Here is a 23597-nt window from a genome sequence, read left to right as displayed (position 1 = left end):
GATTGTGTACAAAGGGAGGAAATTCAAGACTGTTGTTACCCTCCCCAGGAATGGTCGACCAACAAAGATCACTCCAAGAGCAAGGCGTGTAATAGTTGGCGAGGTCACAAAGGACCCCAGGGTAACTTCTAAGCAACTGAAGGCCTCTCTCACATTGGCTAATGTTAATGTTCATGAGTCCACCATCAGGAGAACACTGAACAACAATGGTGTGCATGGCAGGGTTGCAAGGAGAAAGCCACTGCTCTCCAAAAAGAACATTGCTACTCGTCTGCAGTTTGCTAAAGATCACGTGGACAAGCCAGAAGGCTATTGGAAAAATGTTTTGTGGACGGATGAGACCAAAATAGAACTGTTTGGTTTAAATGAGAAGTGTTATGTTTGGAGAAAGGAAAACGCTGCATTCCAGCATAAAAAACCTTATCCCATCTGCAAAACATGGTGGTGGTAGTATCATGATTTGGGCCTGTTTTGCTGCATCTGGGCCAGGACGGCTTGCCATCATTGATGGAACAATGAATTCTGAATTTTACCAGCGAATTATCAAGCAAAATGTCAGGACATCTGTCCACGAACTGAATCTCAAGAGAAGGTGGGCCATGCAGCAAGACAACGACCCTAAGCACACAAGTCATTCTACCAAAGAATGGTTAAAGAAGAATAAAGTTAATGTTTTGGAATGGCCAAGTCAAAGTCCTGACCTTAATCCAATCAAAATGTGGAAGGACCTGAAGCGAGCAGTTCATGTGAGGAAACCCACCAACATCCCAGAGCTGAAGCTGTTCTGTATGGAGGAATGGGCTAAAATTCCTCCAAGCCAGTGTGCAGGACTGATCAACAGTTACTGGAAACGTTTAGGTGCAGTTATTGCTGCACAAGGGGCTCACACCAGATAATGAAAGCAAAGGTTCACATACTTTTGCCACTCACAGATATGTAATATTGGATCATTTTCCTCAATAAATAAATGACCAAGTATAATATTTTTGTCTCATTTGTTTAACTGGGTTCTCTTTATCTACTTTTAGGACTTGTGTGAAAATCTGATGATGTTTTAGGTCATATTTATGCAGAAGTATAGAAAACTGTATAGGGTTCACAAACTTTCAAGCACCACTGTACACTCTCTCACAAGTATGCACTCACATGCACATGCAACATCTATGAGCACACTCTGTCTCTTTCACACACACTTTCTCTCTCTCTCTCTCTCTCTCTCTCTCTCTCTCCCTCTGACAAACAGACACACACACACATGCACACACAATAATAGCGGAGCTCCAGCGGAGCACCATACCTCAAAAAAACCCATCAAGTCGATTTTTTGTGGTTTGTCCGTGTACCACCAGTCATACACACCACCTAGTGGTCAGTGTTAGTAATTACCAGTCATACACACCGCCTAGTGGCCAGTGTTAGTAATTACCAGTCATACACACCGCCTAGTGGCCAGTGTTAGTAATTACCAGTCATACACACTGCCTAGTGGCCAGTGTTAGTAATTACCAGTCATACACACCGCCTAGTGGCCAGTGCTAGCCAGTAAAGAAATAAAACAAAAGAGACTGGCTAGGATATAAGAAAATTCTACAACCCAGAAACAGATGGGAGCTCCGCTTTTAGGCAGTGCCTAAATCTATATATTAGTGACCTGCCATCATTGTGCATATTGTTGCAGACATATGAAAACTCTGCATGTACACACACACACACACACACACACACTGCAGACACAGGAAAGCAAAGATGACTTAAGATTACAGTGTGAGATAGAGATAAGGAGGAGAAACATGTATAGTTTTGTACATATATAAATGTACATTTTCACACCACAGAAACACACACACACACACACACACACACACACACACACACACACACACACACACACACAGTCTTTGTCTGTCTATCTCTCATCTGTCAAGCAGTCATGGCATTTGCAACATGCACATCACCTTTGAACATTTGATGAATATATGACATGTGACTGTTTTGTTGGGTGGCGGGATGTCCTGGGTTGCGGAACCACACATGCGAGGGCCCGTCAAGGCCTTTAGCGGCTTTAATTATAATTTTTTTTTTCTGTTGCACTTGGCCTTTTTTGAGGCATTTCCCATGCATGAAAACTCATGAAATTTGATACACACATCAGTCATTGTAGGCGGCACGGTGGTGTAGTGGTTAGCGCTGTCGCCTCACAGCAAGAAGGTCCAGGGTTCGAGCCCCGGGGCCGGCGAGGGCCTTTCTGTGCGGAGTTTGCATGTTCTCCCCGTGTCCGTGTGGGTTTCCTCCGGGTGCTCCAGTTTCCCCCACAGTCCAAAGACATGCAGGTTAGGTTAACTGGTGACTCTAAATTGACCGTAGGTGTGAATGTGAGTGTGAATGGTTGTCTGTGTCTATGTGTCAGCCCTGTGATGACCTGGCGACTTGTCCAGGGTGTACCCCGCCTTTCGCCCGTAGTCAGCTGGGATAGGCTCCAGCTTGCCTGCGACCCTGTAGAAGGATAAAGCGGCTAGAGATAATGAGATGAGATGAGATCAGTCATTGTAACTGCTTCTCAGCCACAGACGTTTGGCCCCAGGCATGGCCCAGGGACTTCATAGCGCCCCCTAATTGAAACAAAACTCTTTAGAACTTATGGCCAGAACCTTACTCAGAACCCTTAGATTAGTACAAAAATGACATGAATCATGATAGTTGTCCTAGCAACCTCATAAGATCTTACTAGAGGAGATGCCTGTCAAGCAAAACATTCAAAACCTTTCAAACTATGGGTTTCATACCATGTATGGTCTTGCCATACTTTGAATTGTATGGCTAGAACAATTCAGCATTATTAGGGCCCGAGCACCATTCGGTGCGAAGACCCTATTGTTTTTCGAAGGATTATTAGGGCCCGAGCACCGTTCGGTGCAAAGACCCTATTGTTTTTCGAAGGATTATTATTAGGGCCGTCCTCCTAGATGGTTCATGAGATTCATGTGAAATTCGTTTTACGTGATGCCAAGATGTTGCTGCTATTAAATTGCAAAGGGATTTTTGATATCTTGTAACATGATTCTGATTCTGATACTCTTTAGCCGTTATGGTATCTTTATTAACAATCACGATCTTACACTTTCTCTAGTCGCGGTGGGGAGAACTCTGAACTCTTTTCATCTCTTTACCAATATAACACACCTGGGCATGTCCTAAACAAAATGTGGTGTCACAACATGAGTTTCAGGCTTGTGACTTGTAACCCACTGTGGTGAAAACAAAACACTACACCTCATTAAACTGCATTACAATCACATATCACATATTGTAACAACTGAGTACATTAAATAAAAGAACATCTCTTAATTATTAGGGCCCACTCTCTCAAGTATGCACTCACATGCACACGCAACATCTATGAACACTCTCTCTTTCACACACACACTTTCTCTCTCTCTCTCTGTAACCCACTGTGGTGAAAACAAAACACTACACCTCATTAAACTGCATTACAATCACATATCACATATTGTAACAACTGAGTACATTAAATAAAAGAATATCTCTTAATTATTAGGGCCCACTCTCTCAAGTATGCACTCACATGCACACGCAACATCTATGAGCACACTCTCTCTCTTTCACACACACACACACACACTTTCTTTCTCTCTCTCTCTCTCTCTCTCTGACAAACAGACACACACACACACATACAATAATAGTGACCTGCCATCATTGTGTATTTTGCTTCAGACATACTGTATGAATGTACATGCAGAGTTTTCATATGTCTGCAGCAAAATGCACAATGATGGCAGGTCACTATTATTGTGTGTGTGTGTGTACATGCAGAGTTCACACACACACACACACACACACACACACACACACACACACACACACACACACACACACACTGCAGACACAGGAAAGCTAAGATGACTTAAGATTACAGCGTGAGATAGAGATAAGGAGGAGACGTGCATCACCTTTGAACATTTGATGAATATATGACATGTGACTGTTTTGTTGGGTGGCGGAATGTCCTGGGTTGCAGAACCACACGTGCGAGGGCCCGTCAAGGCCGCTAGCGGCTTTAATTACTCTTGCTGTTGCTTTTCAGCATCATTCACTCACTCACTCACTGCTCACACACAGACACGCACATGTTCTGGTCAGGAGAGCTCCCTTCTCTTCAATCTTTCCCTCCTTTTCTAACCTCCACAGTCACTGCAACAAACACACACACACAACATTAATTGATAACAGGCGCATTCACTTTGCCACTCACATTCCCTGGCCCTGCCCTCCATTCACAAACTATCGCAAAGCCACACCCCCACTGCCACACTGATTAAACTGCACAGTTATTATTGTCATTTACTAATAATTTAATGATATTGAATGTCAGCAAACCAAACTTTAAAGTTCCTGTGTGTCCAAAACATTCAAAATTTCAGAGTTTATACCATTGTACATTGTACATTTGTATATTGTACATTTAATAAATCAAATTTACCAAAAAGAACAAAAATACACACTTGTAATCTGTTGCCCTTACACCAGAATGTTTTCTATATGTTTTCTATATGTTCTATAATGTTTTTGGTGTTTGAAGTTTGCTTCTTTAGATTTGCATTGGAGCTATGAGGTTAATGTAGTTAACAAAGGAAGTGTTTAGCCTTCAGTTTAGCATTTTGCATACTGCATGTCGAAATCAACTCACACTTGCTTCAATACATCACAGAATCAAATTAAGTAGCATAAAATAAGAATACATCCAAATTCATGAAAAGGTCAAATACTGCCCTTTTGTCACAACTTGTATACAAGTAATACAGAGTAAACTAAACTAGATAGAGACTGTGACTATAGTCACAGTAATTTATGCTAGCTAACCTTTGTCAATTGAAGGTCAAGGTGAAGGTCATTTTGTGTCCTTGAGCTGGATATTTCATGATGTGCTCATGACAATATACAGATATAGTGCAAACCGTAAAGATGATTGTCAAGGTAAAATTTAAAGGGCATTGTCAATCAAGGTCAAGGTCAATCAAAGTCAAGGTCATGGTCAAGGTCATTTTGCGACCTTGAGTTAGATATGTCATGATGAAAGAATGATGTGATGATGACAATATAGAGGTATACTGCAAACCATAAATGTGATTTTCAAGGTCAAATTTACAGGTTATGGTCAATCAAGTTCAAGGTCACATTCAAGGCCAGTTGATGAGCTTCGTATGCACATTTTATTCTCATGAAAGAATGATGGATTAGTTATCATATACAGTCAAATTGTAAGTCTAGTAAGTAGCTATGACATAGTCCTCTGCTCGCTTTACTAGCACAAATTAATAATAAACTCTTTAGATTCCTGTAGCTCAAGATCTGTTAGCAATAGGACTTTCATGTACCATATGTTAATAGACTACTTTTAGGCAAGCAAGAAGCAAAACTTTACAGATTTTGAATATATTAATTACTTTCCAAGATATGGCCGATTTCTGATTTTTTCTTGACAACAGCCATTGTGGACACCTCTAGATCCAGAACAGTAACAGATAGCTATGGTTGCTTAGTGAGCTGCATCTTGGCCCTGAAATGCTGAACAAAATTTTTAAAAAGAGATTGAAAAGATCTTGAAAATTGACTAAGTTATGGCCAATTTTGTAAAATCCAGACTTTCACGGATCATTCTGGTTCAGTGATCCGGATTGGGACCAAACCTTGTATGTCACTTCTGGACCCCATATGGAATCATACCTGAAAGTATGGTGAAGATCCAACATAAACTTCTAGGACTTGATTTTTGGGATTTAGGACTCCATCTTTGGATCCCTATAGTAGGGTTACCACATTTTCAAACCCCAAAACCAGGACCCTTCAGTGTACTGCACATTCATGCATGTGCACATGTACGTGCTGATACCTGCACCATTGGTGTTTTCATAAAGATGGGGAAAATACATACAGCACTGAGCACACCTTGTGACTACACCCTTTAAAACCATCCACAAAAACATAGTGTAGTTGAAAACTCTCTATGGGGAACTCTGCGTGCTAGACAGCTCGAACTGGCGCCACCTCCTGCAAGTCACCAAACATCGTTTAGTTAAGTGTGAGCAGGCAGACTCGTCTACGGACGAATGAAGACCTGATCAAGGTACAAGGTAAGTTGAAAACTATATAAAAACACTATAGTAAACACAAAACACAAGGATTGTACTTATGTAATATAACATATTTATTGATACTTGAATACCTTTCAAAACATAAGTGTGCGTATTTGTAAGTGTGCACAAGCTTTGGCTGACAGCTTTTTTGTTTTTTCAACAAAACAATGAACAAATATTTTAGAATAGCCTATAAATAACTAAAACCTTTTTTTTTTCAATTTTTATATCATAAAAATAACTTTAACTTACATCTTCACAACGCAGTGTCACCAGCTGGTCACAGTGAGTTTTATTGCTGCTCTTGGCTCAATAAGTTTCACAGAATCAACTTAGAAATGGCAACTTTACAAAAATTAAAACATCAAAACACTAAACCATGATTGCACCTTGCTAAAAACAAACCACGAAAGAGCATTTAAAGAAAGATACCTTTAAGAAGAATACCAGACGGTAGGCTCAGCTCCCCTCCTGAGCAGCCTGTTTCAGTTCACTGTCCCTGGAGTTTGCCTCGCTATAGTAGGCCACAAAGGTGCTACGTCCTACTTGTAGCCACCACCTATGTTTGTCCATCTTAATCTTTTATGTTGGCTTTTCCACCGTGCGAGACCGAAAATGTGCACTTGCAGTGTGTGCAGAATGCAGCACTTTCATAGCCAGCTACTTCACGAAGAAACGGGTTAGTCTTCTGAAGGTCTTTAGAAAAGTCTGACTTTCTCTTTGGCATGACAGCAAACCATTACTGACAGATCCTGTCAGACCGAGCCACAAGTGCTGTAGCAACAGCCACTGACTGACTGACACACATGCAGACAAATCAGTGTTGAATTCAGATGCGTGGTGAATTGTTTGTTTTATTATTGGGTTAGGGAATAATGAGTGGGACAGAACATGATAAACATATAGGTTATTGCGTAAAACACATACAATATTATTATTATTATTATTATTATTATTATTATTATTGTTGTTGTTGTTGTTGTTTTAATTGTGGTAAAAATCAGAACAATTTGTTGGTGAATGTTGAAAACCAGGACATTTTAGGGTTGTACAGATATTTGTCAGGACTTGGGACACCCAGCTTGAAACCGGGACAGTCCTGGACAAACCAGGACATCTGGTCACCGTACCCTATAGATCCGGAACAATAAGAGATAGAGAATGATGCTTAGTGAGGAAAAGTTGCACCCTGCTGCCCTGACCAAAATTTTTAAAAATTGATTGAAAAAGTCATGAAAATTGACAGTTATAAGTGATTGAAAAACCCCCCATTCTTCATGGATAATTCCAGATCAGTCATCCGGATCACCATCAAAAGTCATAGCAATGTAATTCAGCCCAGAAGTATTCTTCCTGTGAAATTTGGTGATGATTGATTGAAAACTAAGGGAGAAATAGTCCTAAAAAATGTTAGGATAAGAATAAGAAGGAGAAGAAGGAGAAACAACTACATGCTGAGGAAGAAATTATTCTGGCTTCAAGATGGCCACTAGTGCTGTTTAACTCTGTGACACTGTTTTAAATATTTAATGATGACAAACACCATTTACTTTTGGTTGTTTCATGTGTCATGAATATCAGAATTACATCTGGACAGATATGTTTCACATAAAACTGAACACAATGCTCGCTTAAACTACTTTAGGTGGTCTGAGACACATTTTAGCCACATTTAACAACCAATGCCAGCCCCAATAGGTACAGCTCAACAACTTTCACTGGAGTTTGAATGTCATGAGCTGATTTGTATAATAACACACAGAGCTATCAGATTTCAGTCTGTCTTAACAGCACAATTGTAAATGCAATGCAATCAGAATACAATCCAGATACAAGATGCATGACATGGCCGGGTGTAAATAGGGTCACTGTGTCAGAAAACACACAAGCCTATTTGATACACTAACCAAAAAAAAAAAAAAACCTTTGACGTGAGCATTTCACATAAATAAGAGAATGGATGTACTGTATACATGCAGTTTTGCATGATGCTAAATTGGAAAAAAGTTAAACAAATTTGTATTATTCAATTTCTGGCCAATATGCTACACTGATTTATATTACACAGAGTGAAAGCGATGAGGACTTTGTACGGTACTGCTTAAGACAAGCTTAAGTATTACAGAATGAAGACAGACAGGAGATCCAAACAACTAGGAACTTTAACCCTTGTTTGCAAGCTTAAACTGAGGAGATGAAAACAAAACAATTGACATGAGACCTGAATAATTGTGGCTAAACATCAAGCTTAAAAATACATGTCCTTCTGTGTGCGTTGATGAACAAAATGGTGGTCATGCTTTACTGCCCTGTTTACAGAGCTCAGCATTACTGGAATCAAAGAAATCTTATGCTGCATACCTTCTAGTTTTCAATGCACCCTTGTTGACTTTCCCTTGACTTCGCCACAGTCACAGGGATGTGCACTTACTGCACAAGGGGAGGAGTGTGTATTGGGGAGCAGACTGAACGAGAGAGGAACACACAACACAGGCACCAAGCACACCACGTTTACGGTACATCCACACCAGTGCTTCATAAATTATTCTGAAATTGATGGTTGGTTCCTATATGATCATTAAATGGTACAGTCTGATTCTCACAGTCCTAATAATGGACTTACTTTTTTTTTTGCAATTTTGATGTATATGTGTAACATGGGCAAGGGGTTGCTCGATTGGCAGTGGGTGCCTTTAAGGGGTGCGGTGTAGTGTAGTGGGCGTTGTTGTAATTAAGATCAGGTGCCCTGGTAATTGGCATGACATCTTAAGAGTAGCAGCGTTTCCCACTTGTGTCATTTTTTGGGGGCTTTGTTGCTCCATTTCCGTTTGGTCGGTTTGCCTCCTTATGAGCTGGCCTCTTGCTCACTGGCCTCGTGTTTTGTATCTCTTTGGAGAGAAATCCACGTTAGTGATTTGCTGTAATCCTTTGTGCTGCCATAATCCTGTGGCGTGTTGTGCTCTGCTTGTGTCCAGAGAACCGTGAAAATTGGTGATTGGCTGAGGACCGCAAAACCTAGTGCATCAACTTTGCTGTGAAGGCGACCGACTAACCCCTGATTCTACGTTGTGGCTGACATTCATACAGGTGGAGCACTCTACGCCACCCCAGCCACTGTTTTTCCTGTGTCCCATTTTTAGTTTAAAGTGTGTGCGTGTGTCCGTGTGTCGGTGTGAGAGGTCGGCTCACGGTGCGTATTTGGCAGTCGCTACTGGTGGGCTGGGTGTTTGTATGCTTGTGTGTATGGTGCGTGCATGTGTGTGCGGTGTGTAAGTTGTGGGTCATTTGGGTTAGTGTTGAAGGGTAACAATTTTTGGTTTTGGCCACTTTGTGTTTTCGTTGCTTCACTGGTTTGTTTAAATTCATCTCGTCTTCTTCCGCTTATCCAGGACCGGGTCGCGGAGGCAGCAGTCTAAGCATGGAAACCCAAACTTCCCTTTCCCCAGACACCTCGGCCAGCTCCTCGGGAAGAACACCGAGGCATTCCCAGGCCAGCCGAGAGACATAGTCCCTCCAGCGTGTCCTGGGTCTTCCCCGGGGCCTCCTCCCGGGGGGACATGCCTGGAACACCTCCCCAGGGAGGCGTCCAGGAGGCATCCGAAAAAGATGCCCGAGCCACCTCAGCTGGTTCCTCTCGATGTGGAGGAGCAGCGGCTCTACTCCGAGCTCCTCCCGAGTGACTGTGCTTCTCACCCTATCTCTAAGGGAGCGCCCAGCCACCCTGCGAAGGAAACTCATTTCAGCCGCTTGTATCCGCGATCTTGTTCTTTCTGTCATTACCCAAAGCTCATGACCATAGGTGAGAGTCGGAACGTAGATCGACCGGTAAATTGAGAGCTTCGCCTTTTGGCTCAGCTCCTTCACCACGACGGACCGGTAAAGCGACCGCATCACTGCGGAGGCTGCACTGATCCGCCTGTCGATCTCATGCTCCATCCTTCCCTCACTCGTGAACAAGATCCCGAGATACTTAAACTCCTCCACTTGAGGCAGGACTTCTCCACCAACCTGGAGAGGGCAAGCCACCCTTTTCCGGTCGAGAACCATGGCCTCGGACTTGGAGGTGCTGATTCTCATCCCAGCCGCTTCACACTCGACTGCAAACCGCCCCAGTGCATGCTGAAGGTCCTGGTTTGAAGAAGCCAACAGGACAACATCATCCGCAAAAAGCAGAGATGAAATCCTGTGGTCCCCAAACAGGATTCCTTCCGGCCCCTGGCTGCACCTAGAAATTCTGTCCATAAAAATTATGAACAGAACCGGTGACAAAGGGCAGCCCTGCCGGAGTCCAACATGCACTGGGAACAGGTCTGACTTACTGCCGGCAATGCGAACCAGACTCCTGCTCCGTTCGTACAGGGACCGGACAGCCCTTAGCAAAGAGCCCCGAACCCCATACTCCCGAAGCACCCCCCACAGAATACCATGGGGGACACGGTCGAATGCCTTCTCCAGATCCACAAAGCACATGTGGACTGGTTGGGCAAACTCCCATGAACCCTCGAGCACCCTATGAAGGGTATAGAGCTGGTCCAGTGTTCCGTGACCAGGACAAAAACCGCATTGTTCCTCCTGGATCCGAGGTTCGACTATTGGTCGAATTCTCCTCTCCAGTACCCTGGAGTAAACTTTCCCTGGGAGGCTGAGAAGTGTGATTCCCCTATAATTGGAGCACACTCTCCGGTCCCCTTTCTTAAAAAGAGGGACCACCACCCCAGTCTGCCACTCCAGAGGCACTGTCCCCGACCGCCATGCGATGTTGCAGAGGCGTGTCAACCAAGACAGCCCCACAACATCCAGAGACTTGAGATACTCAGGGCGGATCTCATCCACCCCCGGTGCCTTGCCACCGAGGAGCTTGCAAACCACCTCAGTGACTTCGGCTTGGGTAATGGACGAGTCCACCTCTGAGTCATCAGCCTCAGTCTCCTCAGTGGAAGACATGACGGTGGGATTGAGGAGATCCTCAAAGTATTCCTTCCACCGCCCGACAATGTCCCCAGTCGAGGTCAACAGCTCCCCACCCGCACTGTAAACAGTGTTGGCAGAGTACTGCTTCCCCCTCCTGAGGCGCCGGACGGTTTGCCAGAATTTCTTTGAGGCCGACCGATAGTCCTTTTCCATGGCCTCCCCGAACTCCTCCCAGTTCCGAGTTTTTGCCTCCGCAACTGCCCGAGCTGCAGCACGCCTGGCCTGCCGATACCCGTCGGCTGCCTCAGGAGTCCCGGAGGTCAACATGGCCCGATAGGACTCCTTCTTCAGCTTGACGGCATCCCTTACTTCTGGTGTCCACCACCGGGTTCGGGGATTGTCGCCACGACAGGCACCAGAGACCTTGCGGCCACAGCTCCAAACAGCTGCGTCCACAATGGAGGTAGAGAACATGGTCCACTCAGACTCAATGTCCCCCGCCTCCCTCGGAAGCTGGGAAAAGCTCTCCCGGAGGTGGGAGTTAAAGACCTCCCCAACAGAGTGCTCGGCCAGACGTTCCCAGCAGACCCTCACCATACGTTTGGGCCTGCCAGGTCTGTCCAGCTTCCTCCTCCCCCAGCGGATCCAACTCACCACCAGGTGGTGATCAGTTGACAACTCAGCCCCTCTCTTCACCCGAGTGTCCAAGACATAGGGCCGGAGATCAGATGACACGACTACAAAGTCGATCATCGACCTCCGACCTAAGGTGTCCTGGTGCCACGTGCACTTATGGACACCCCTATGCTCGAACATGGTGTTCGTTATGGACAAACTGTGACTAGCACAGAAGTCCAATAACAAAACACCACTCGGGTTCAGATCGGGGAGGCCGTTCCTCCCAACCACGCCCCTCCAGGTGTCACTGTCGTCGCCCACGTGAGCATTGAAGTCCCCCAGTAGCACAATGGAGTCCCCAGTCTGAGCACCCCTCAGTACCTCTCCCAGGGACTCCAAGAAGGCCGGATACTCTATACTGCTATTTGGCCCGTAGGCACAAACAACAGCAAGAGCCCTCTCCCCAATCCGAAGGCGCAGAGAGGCAACCCTCTCGTTCACTGGGGTAAACTCCAAAACATGGCGGCTGAGCTGGGGAGCTATAAGCAAGCCCACACCAGCCCGCCGCCGCTCACCACGGGCGACTCCAGAGAAGTGGAAAGTCCAGCCCCTCTCGAGGAACTGGGTTCCAGAGCCCAAGCTGTGCGTGGAGGTGAGCCCGACTATCTCTAGCCGGTACCTCTCAACCTCCCGCACAAGCTCAGGCTCCTTCCCCCCCAGCGAAGTGACATTCCATGTCCCAACAGCCAGCCACTGTGTCCGGGGATCAGGTCGTCGAGGCCCCTGCCTTCGACTGCCACCCAATCCACACTGCACCAAACCCCTACTGTTACCTCTGTGGGTGGTGAACCCACAGGAGGTCGGGCCCACGTCACCTCTTCGGGCTGAGCCCGGCCGGGCCCCATGGGCAAAGGCCCGGCCACCAAGCGCTCGCATACGAGCCCCAACCCCGGGCCTGGCTCCAGGGTGGGGCCCCGGCTGCGTCCTACCGGGCGACGTCACGGTCCTGGATTTTTTCTCCATAGGGTTTTTTTTGGGGTTTTTTGTTTACATTTATTTTTATTTTTCTTTGTGTGGCCATTGGCATGCAGTGTAATCAATCAGTGATTTGTGCATTTTTGTATTGTTTTCTTGTCTGCTGAACTGTTTGAAACATTAAGATCTGTCCATTCTGATTGTTGTTGCCCTCAAGGTGTGTAGCCCAAGGACTGAATGTGTGTGTTTTTATTTATATTTTTATTGGAAAAAATAAATTGTTTATTTTAATACTCCAGTCTCTCTCTCTCCTTCATTGTTCCCTTCATTGGGATCCCCTGCTTGTGGGTTTGGTTAATGTTCAGATTTAATAGTAAACTGTACTGGTTGGTACTCCCCCCTGGGGGTTACATATGTTTGCTATTAGGCGGCACGGTGGTGTAGTGGTTAGCGCTGTCGCCTCACAGCAAGAAGGTCCGGGTTCGAGCCCCGTGGCCGGCGGGGGCCTTTCTGTGCGGAGTTTGCATGTTCTCCCCGTGTCCGCATGGGTTTCCTCCGGGTGCTCTGGTTTCCCCCACAGTCCAAAGACATGCAGGTTAGGTTAACTGGTGACTCTAAATTGACCGTAGGTGTGAATGTGAGTGTGAATGGTTGTCTGTGTCTATGTGTCAGCCCTGTGATGACCTGGCGACTTGTCCAGGGTGTACCCCGCCTTTCGCCCGTAGTCAGCTGGGATAGGCTCCAGCTTGCCTGCGACCCTGTAGAACAGGATAAAGCGGCTACAGATAATGAGATGAGATGAGATGAGATGTTTGCTATTTTCTATTATTACTTATACTCCAATGCTGTTGAATTCTCTAATCTGATTTGTCTGAATCTCAGATAATGACATTTGTTCACGTTTTAATTCAAATAATCAGTTCATATTAATCCACTCATTTTAATAAGTTATAGTTTCTTGGGTAGCAGGATAATAGTATATTTAAGTAGTTTAATAGAAGGAGTATTTGTTTATTTTTAGGCTAAGTACAATCTAAGACTAATAAGAATCAGATTTTAAATACTGCTGTTACTTTACAATACTTTACGTGATTAGATGAAATATTTGTTGGCCAATTGCAGTGGCACAAGAGGAATAAATCACTCTATGGCATGCTGCTATCAGAAAATAAACCACTTCAAAGTGGTACAGTGCCTTGAAAAAGTATTCATACCCCTTGAACTTTTTCACATTTTTCCACCTTACAACCATGAACTTAAAAGTTTTTTATTGAGATTTTATGTGATAGACTAACACAGAGTAGCACATAATTGTGAAGTGAAACAAAAATGATAAATGGTCTTCAAAATTTTAAACAAATAAAAATCTGAAAAATGTGGTGTGTATTAGTATTCAGCCCCCCTGTGTCAATACTTTGTAGAGCCACCTTTTGCTGCAATTACAGCTACAAGTCTTTTGTGGTATGTCTCTACCAGCTTTGCACATCTAGATACTGAAATTTTTGCCCATTCTTCTTTGCAAAATAGCTCAAGCTCAGCCAGATTGGATGGAGAGCGTCTGTGAACGGCAATTTTCAAGTCTTGCCACAGATGCTCAATGGGATTTAGGTCTGGACTTTTACTGGGCCATTCTAACACATGAATATTCTTTGATCTAAACCATTCCATTGTAGCTCTGGCTGTATGTTTAGGGTCATTGTCTTGCTGGAAGGTGAATCTCCTTCCCAGTCTCAAGTCTTTTGCAGCCTCCAACAGGTTTTCTTCCAGGATTGCCCTGTATTTAGCTCCATCCATCTTCCCATCAACTCTGACCAGCTTCCCTGTCCCTGCTGAAGAAAAGCATCCCCATAGCATGATGCTGCCACCACCATGTTTCACAGTGGGGATGGTGTGTGCAGGGTGATGAGCAGTGTTAGTTTTCTGCCACACATAACGCTTTGCATTTAGGCCAAAAAGTTCAACTTTGGTCTCATCTGACCAAAGCACCTTCTTCCACATGTTTGCTGTATCCCCTACATGGCTTCTGGCAAACTGCAAATGTCCCATTGTTTCAACAATGGCTTTCTTCTTGCCATTCTTCCAAAAAGGTCAGATTTGTGGAGTGTACGACTTATAGTTGTCCTGTGCACAGATTCTCCCACCTGAGCTGTGGATTTCTGCAGCTCCTCCAGAGTGATCATGGGCCTCTTGGCTGCTTCTCTGAACCAGTGCTCTCCTTGCTCGCTCTGTCAGTTTAGGTGGACGACCATATCTTGGTAGGTTTGCAGTTGTGCCATACTTTTTCCATTTTTGAATGATGGATTGAACAGTGCTTCTTGAGATGTTCAGAGCTTGGGATATTTTTTTATAACCTAACCCTGCTTTAAACTTCTCCAGAACTTTGTTCCTGACCTGTCTGGTGAGTTCTTTGGTCTTCATGATGCTGTTTGTTCTTCAGTGTTCTCTAACAAACCACTGAGGCCTTCACAGAACAAGTGTATTTATGCTGAGAGTAAATTACACACAGTAGGACTCTATTAACTAATTAGATGACTTCTGAAGGCAATTGATTGCACTGGATTGTATTTAGAGGTATCAGAGTACAGGGGGCTGAATACTAATGCACACCACATTTTTCAGATTTTTATTTGTTTAAAATTTTGAAGACCATTTATCATTTTCATTTCACTTCACAATTATGTGCTACTCTGTGTTGGTCTATCACACAAACTCTCAATAAAAAACTTTTAAGTTCATGGTTGTAAGGTGAAAAAATGTGAAAAAGTTCAAGGGGTATGAATACTTTTTCAAGGCACTGTAACAGTAACTCCTTCACACCAGGTTGCATCACGCCAGTTATTTTCCTATAATACACCTACCAGCTGCACCCCTGAATAACGCTTTCAGCGCTTCTGCATGCTGAACCTGGAGAAAGCCAGTCGACTGTTCGCTTATGGCCAGCAACTCTGGGATGCCTGCTGGCAGTGGTTGCAGCGTTGAGGAGGTCATCGACACAGTCACACTATAGCAGTTCATTGCTCAGCTGCTGAGAGGAATAGCAGAGTGGGTCCAGTGCCACCGTCCAGCATCGCTGGAGAGAGTGATCAAGTTGGCTGTGAACAATCTGGTGGTGTTTCCGGGAGCAGGTGCTCCCACAGCTTCTTTCTCTTTCTCTCCCCCTTTCTCTCCTTGCCTCTCCCCTACACCAGCCCCACAGAAACAGGGGCCAACTCCCCTGAAACTCAATCCCCACATTCATGTCTTTCCTCATGTCTCTTCACCAATTTTTCCTTCTGTGTCTGTGCCACCACCAACCCCCTCTCTCTCTCCACAGGTGGACCTGTCTGGGACCACCAAAATTGGGAGCAAGTCTGGGCAGGCCTGTTGGTGCAGCAAGAAGGCTGGGATTTCCTGGAATCAGTATTTTTGCAATGTGTTTTTACCCCTCCCTGGTCACACTGACCTCACAGAACACCATGTAAGGACTCCCCGAGGGTTGGTGATGCGTAGCCACCCATATTGGCTCCTCAAGCACAATAAAAATGTGGTTCAGGTTGAACTCAAGGCAATGCTTGACATGGGAGTAATCAAGGAGTGACACAGCGACTGGAGCAGCCCGGTGATCTTATTTCTAAGACTGATGGGACAGTCCGGTTCTGTGTGGACGATAGAAAAGTCAAAGCGGTGTCTAAATTTGATGCATATCCAATGTCTCATAATGATGAATTGCTCGATCGGTTAAGCATGGCTCACTTTTATTCAACACTGGATTTAACAAAGGAATATTGGCTGATCCCCTAGACTCCATTATCCCGGGAAAAAAACAACAACAGCCTTTTCCACTCCATTTGGTTTACACCAATTTGTCACCTTTCCATTTGGGTTGTTTGGAGCCCCAGCGACGTTTCAGCATCTTATGGACTGAATCTTCTGTCTCCACAATGTGTATGCTGTTGCCAATTTAGACGACATTATTATTTATAGTAATGACTGGCAATGGCATTTACAACATCTAAGGGCCATTCTGAGGTCGCTGAGGTGCACTGGGTTCACGGCAAACCCAAAAAAGTGTGCAATTGGACAAGTGGGCATATGGTATCTGGGCTTCCACTTGGGTCTTGGGCGGGTGTGTCCCCAAATTGATAAGAAAGAAAGAAAGAAAGAAAGAAAGAAAGAAAGAAAGAAAGAAAGAAAGAAAGAAAGAAAGAACAACTTTATTCATCACACACTTGTGAAATTCCTCTCTGCATTTAACCCATCTGAAGCAGTGAACACACACATGCACACAAACATACCCAGAGCAGTGGGCAGCCATGCTAACAGTGTCCAGGGAGCAGTTGGGAGTTAGGTGCCTCACTCAAGGGCACCTCAGCCCAAGGCCGTCCCATATTAACTTAACCTGCATGTCTTTGGACTGTGAGGGAAACCGGAGCACCCGGAGGAAACCCACACAGACACGGGGAGAACATGCAAACTCCACACAGAAAGGCCCCCGCCAGCCGCTGGGCTCGAACCCAGAACCTTCTTGCTGTGAGGTGTCCGTGCTAACCACTACACCACCATGCCGCCCACAGTGACTAAGACTGCAGTAATTGCAGCCTGCCCAAGACCTAAGACTAAAAATGGGATAAGGCAGTTCCTGGGGCTAGCTAGCTATTATAGGTGGTTTGTGCCTAACTTTTCAGATATCACCAGCCCACTGATTGACGTCACTAAAAAGAGGGCACCAGATCCAGTCCAGTGGACGGAGCTGTGCGAACAGGCTTTTGCTCAAATCAAAGTGGTTTTGTGTGGGGTCCCACTGTGGCATTCTCCTGACTTTTATCTCCCTTTCGTTTTGCAGCCCAATGCATTGGACAGAGCGCTGTGGTGGCTTTGTCCCAGGTGGTGGAGCAGGGAGGAGCACCTGGTGCTGCACATCAGCCACAAGCTATTGATGCGAGAGTCTAAGTACAGCACCATCTAGAAGGAGTGTTTGGCCATCAAGTGGGCAGTCCTTACTCTCTGGTACTACCTGCAAGGATGCCCTTTCACCCTCTGTTCCAACCATGCCCTGCTCCAGTGGCTCAACTGCATGAAGGATGTCAACACGTGGACCACTCGTTGGTATCTGGCCCTTCATCCCTTTAAATTTGAGGTGGTCCACAGGCCGGGGCACAGATGGTGGTGGTGGATTAGCTCTCCTGCTGGGGTGGGGGTGGGGGGTCAGCTGCAGGCTGGACGGCTCCCTGGCCTGAGTCAGGCAGTGGGGGTATGTGGCTGCAGGGTTGTGGTCGAGCGTCGGCTGTGAATGGCAAGGAGTCAGGTTGAACCAGCAGATAACGTGATGAGTTACACCTGTGTCTAATTACTGGCTGTCTATTATTGTGTGTCTGTGTGTCTTTCAGATGGCGAGGAACAAAAAAGAAAGCTGTGTCACCCCACATGTGTGTCTGTGCATAGTGTGCATGTTAAATTTCACTAAAAAGTGAAAGTTATAATTAAACACACCTGTTTGAAGCCTGCATCCCAGTTCCTCATTGTCCTACCTCAGAGAATTGCTACAACACCCTGAATATTTTATTCCGCTGCCCGTAACAGTGCTGAAAACCTGAGTTCGGAGCAGTCGCCAAACATGGTCACTCTGGACTACAACTCCCAAGCACCACAGCACCCCTCATCTCCAGAATACTAACAAGTGCACCTGTCTCCTATTTGCCAGTAATCACTTCCTTATATAAGCTCAGCAGTCACAAACACCCATTGTGATGTATCATTCTGTGTCTCCATACCTGATCATGCCAAGCCTTCTAACTTCCTGTCTGACTACTTGTGTTTTGACTCTGTTTACGTTTATTTTCCTACTCCATTTCCTTGCCTCCTCTTTGACATCCCATTAGTTGATCGAACGACCCATGCCTGTCCCTGTCTACGTCTTCAGTTTACTGATTTGGATTTGTTGACAGTTTGTGATGCACCTGCTCTCCCCTGCACTTGCATCTGTAATGAGCTAATTTGTATAACAACACACATAGCTATCAGATTTGGTGTGGGTGAGTTTGTTTTCATAATCATAACATGCATCAGATATCCATTGTCTTCAAATTCTTTTTAAATGTCAACAAAAAAAATGATAGTTATTGTTAGGTTTTGAGCTATCTGTACCAAAGGAGGTTGAATAGACAAAGTATGATCTACGAATGTAGACCTCTGATGCTTAAGAGATTCTGCCTCACAGATCTGGGAGCAAACAGTCACTGACATAGACGCAGCTATTCAGAGACGTTTCTCAGTTTATTGTAGGACAAACATGAGTATATATTCACATTCAAGAATGGGTTGTAACTATGTGATTGGATGATGATGTGATTGACAAGGCTAAGTTATCTATGTATGGTAGGGTAATAGAAATGGGTGATGAAGCATTACATCACTGGTATAAACAACACTACTTTTTGAAAGAAGAGAGACATTATGTACCATTACATCACCCTTCAAGATCATAATCTTAAGAAAAGAAGAAAGACATTACTGGTCAACATAACCTTCATTAAGGAGAGAGCAGAATGTGTGAGCAAAGATAAATCTCAAGGATTTAACTAACCAAAACAAGTAGCAATCAGGACAGCCTCCCTGTTCCAGTTTCAAGCATGCCAAACATTATATATCCCTATCAGTTATCTCTTCTTCTTCTTGAGTATGAGAAGACAGCTATATTAGATATAAGAAAGGTGCTGCAGCCAATTCACCATGGACTGCTTAGGGATCATGAGGTCGACATCCGTGGGTGGGCCAAGGATGGGGCATTTGCTGAGGATGTGCTCTATGGTCTGTTCAGGTGATCCACGGGGCAGGCTGCAGCTGGGCGCAGACCCCATCGGTGCATGTTGGCATTGAAGCGGCCTACCCCAATTCGTATCCGGTTCAAGGTGACCCACTCTTTCCCTGGGAGGTCGCCACCTGGGGGTAATGCTGTATTCAGGATGACACTGAGTTGAGCAGAGTATGCAGTCTGTTGCCAGGTGCCTCTCCATGCTTGTAGGGTATTGAAAGGTATGTCAAGAAGGGTGGCCACATGGCAGGAAAATGGGTGGTGTAAGCATAGGTGCTGTCGACCCATGTGTCGTGATCCTTCTACTGTATTGTGTAGCAGATATGTCTTATTTTGGGGGGCCTTATTGACCAGCTTGTTTGTGTGTTGTTCCCTATGGAGACCTGGAGGTGCTATGCCTGAGAGGACTGGCAAAAACTCAGTTGGTGTAGGTCAGATGCATACAGTGATGATTCTCCTGGCATCATTTAGGGCTGTGTCCAACTTTTTCATGTGAACACACCTACTCCGTACTGGTGCTGCGTACTCTGCAGCACTGTAGACCAGGGTGAGGGCACTGGTTCATAGGGTAGATGTTCTTGCACCCCATGAGAAACCCGCCAGGTGACATAGGAGGTTGTTTCTTGAGGCAACCTTTGCATGCAGCGGCTCCAAGTGTTGTCTGTAAGTGTGCTGCCAGTTGAGTTTCACCCCTAGGTAGGTTGGACTCAGGTTGTATGGGAGGAGTGAGCCACTGAGGTTGATCTGCAGCTGGTGGTTGGCCTCCTTGGTGTTGAGGTGGAAGGCAGTTGAGGTGGTTTTGGCAGTGCTCAACTTCAGTCTCCATCTCTTGAGATATGTTGCAAGTTGGATCATATCTGTCGAGAGTGTCTCCTCTACCTTGGGCCAGTTGCTGTCAGCATAAAGTAAGGCTAGGTCATCTGCGTAACCATATTGTTGAGATGTTATCATTTCAGATATTATAAAGTGAATGAGAATCTCTGTTGTATGATGCTTGGACATGAAGTAATAACTGTTTTGTTGTCAGTGAAACACCAACACTCTCCCCATCCTGTTTGGATTAACACAATCAATCAGATAGAGTTTTCTACCAAGATGGACAAAATGCTGCATGTGAACATGTACTGTTACTCAACATAGATGTAAGCTTAGTTTGCACAGAGCTGAACTTTCAGTGAAAATGAAGGTAATGGAGCACAGCATTTCTCATCTCATCTCATTATCTCTAGCCGCTTTATCCTGTTCTACAGGGTCGCAGGCAAGCTGGAGCCTATCCCAGCTGACTACGGGCAAAAGGCAGGGTACACCCTGGACAAGTCGCCAGGTCATCACAGGGCCGACACATAGACACAGACAACCATTCACACTCACATTCACACCTACGGTCAATTTAGAGTCACCAGTTAACCTAACCTGCATGTCTTTGGACTGTGGGGGAAACTGGAGCACCTGGAGGAAACCCACGCAGACACAGGGAGAACATGCAAACTCCACACAGAAAGGCCCTCGCTGGCCATGGGGCTCGAACCCGGACTTTCTTGCTGTGAGGCGACAGCGCTAACCACTACACCACCATGCCACCGCACAGCATTTCTAATAATCTTTATTACTGTGGAGTGAAGTGCATACTGTCAGTCTGGGAGCAGTTTAAAAAGGATGGAAAGTTGTACAGGTGTATAGGCAGAGCTCTGTCAGTCTGTGCTGGAGCACAAACAGGTCCAGAAATGGACTAGCATTTTATACAACTCAGAAACATCTTGCATCAGTCTAGAAAAGGAGAGACATTTTGGCTATTTTGTGGCTGTACACAAAGTTTGTTGCTAAAGCAGCTGAAGCCATGTCCTTGTGGATTTTTCATATTTTACTGGTTAACTTCCTAATTTGCTTAAAATCATCAGCAGAATCAGATGATACAAAAAAGTTATCAGACTGAGTCATTTCTACTTCAGGGATGCAGAGATTCTGAAACTTCACTTCAGCTGGTAGACTGATGAAACAGCACTTAAGATAGCAGCAGGGATTCAATCAAGGGGAAGTCAGTGAGGGCGCCTTAAAACCAGTTCTGAAACACAGCCACAATATTAATATTACCTACACTATTAATGTTTGGTCAATCAAGAATTGCAGGTATGAATGTTTAAGAAACTCAAGCCAAATGTTCCTCATCGTTGTTCCGAACCCTCAAGCATTGTTCAACACTGCTTTTAATGCTTCAGCACGTGCTTACAAGCCAGGCTCATGTAACAAGAACACCACGATTCATGAAGCATCCGCATTTCCAATAAATGAGGAAACAAAAAGATTGCAAAATGCATGAAGTATTAAATGCATGAAGCATTAAATGTTTGCTGAAACAGTACTCAAACTGCATTAATCTGTCAGAAATTTAATAAGTCTCAGCAGCACAGTTTCAATTTCAAATACAAGTAAAAATATTCTAGTTTCTAGTAAAAGTATTCATAGTTTCTTTTAAAAAGAGGCTCACATCCTTTTTTAAAACACTTTACCAAATCTAAATGTTATAAAAGTCTCTGGAAAGGAAAACAAAATCATTACAAATAAATTAAAGACAGATTATTATTTATTTATGAAACAAATTGGATGTATCCAGTAGGGGAAACCAATATCCATCTATCCATTATCTTTGTCCACTTATCCTGTACAGGGCTGCAGGTAAGCAGGAGCCTATTCCAACTGACTATATGAGCAAGAAGCAGGGTACACCCTGGACAAGTTGCCAGGTCATCGCAGGGCTGACACATAGACAAACAACCATTCACACCTACAGTCAATTTTTAGAGCCACCAATTAGCCTAACTTGCATATCTTTGGACTGTGGGGGAAACCGGAGCACACCCATGCAGACACGGGGAGAACATGCAAGCTCCACACAGAAAGGCCCTTGTCAGCCACTGGGCTCAAACCCAGGACCTTATTGCTGTGAGGCGACAGTGCTAACCACTACACCACCGTGCTACCCAGGGAAAATAACACGCATTTATAATTATAATAACAAAACAAGTCCTTAAACTTAAGCCAGCAGCTGGATTTTGTGTGCGTGTGTTGCACTAGAGCCACAAAATAACGACGACACAGCAGTTTCTCAGACTTGAGAGGCTTCTTGCATACACTGAAAAAAATGGCCTGTTAAATTAACACAAAAAAATCTTATACATCGGTTGCGCTTATTAAAATCATATCCACTAAGACCAATTAAGTCATGTTCTGTTTGACTTACATGACTTAATTGGTCTTAGTGGATATGATTTTAATAAGTGCAACCGATGTACAAGATTTTTTTGTGCTAATTTAACAGGCCATTTTTTTCAGTGTAGAGACACACACACACACACACACACACACACCTAGACTTGGACGATGCTTCACAAACACGGCGCTCACAATACACACATGCAATGGCAGTCCTGATCAGAGGTCAGCAAGCCATCAGGCAGTGATGGCTCAAGATTCTGTGTGTGTGTGCAGTGTTCTCCCCAGAGCACTTTTGTGTGTCGGGCCCGACACGCTTTAATTTCATGCCGACACACTATTTTATTTGCTCCAACACTCGCTGAAAAATCATGTCAGATTTCTACCTTGCGATGTTTGGGGCATATTTTGAAGGAAAATCAATGTTTTGGGCCGGTTTCCTGCCATGATGCACTCAGGCAGACTGGAAGTACCCCTGGGAAATCCCCAATCACAACAAACTCCCTCAATCACTTTGCTGCTGCACTGGTATATGACGCTTCAGTGCGTGGGTGAGCACCCTTGCACTAAAGTCACATTTACCTTATCAACTGTCGCTACCCTACGTATGTCTGGGGGACAAGCGAACTTTGTTTACATACTATTCACATACTGCAGACAAGCGAAGATGTCCGGTGTCTGTTGCCCGAAGAAAACGACAGCTAAAGAAGCTCTACCACCGGATTACTTGGATAATCTTTGTCAGAAAGAAGCAAAGGATAGATATACGTGGAAATTAGAGTTTATTAGCGGTTATAATCTGTACAAAATTCCTCAAAATGACTGTAGTGATTGTGCAGATTTGTGGCTTAGCGTTAGCTACATGTTGGAATATACTTTCTTTTTTCCGAAGAGTCCCGACATGGAAGAACAGTTAAAAAAAAAATCTACAAAAGTAA

This window comes from Neoarius graeffei, chromosome 3 (assembly GCF_027579695.1).
Source record: "Neoarius graeffei isolate fNeoGra1 chromosome 3, fNeoGra1.pri, whole genome shotgun sequence".
NCBI classification, from domain to species: Eukaryota; Metazoa; Chordata; class Actinopteri; order Siluriformes; family Ariidae; genus Neoarius; species Neoarius graeffei.
The sequence above is the reverse complement of the archived record's forward strand: the minus strand, read 5'-3'. Positions refer to the sequence as shown.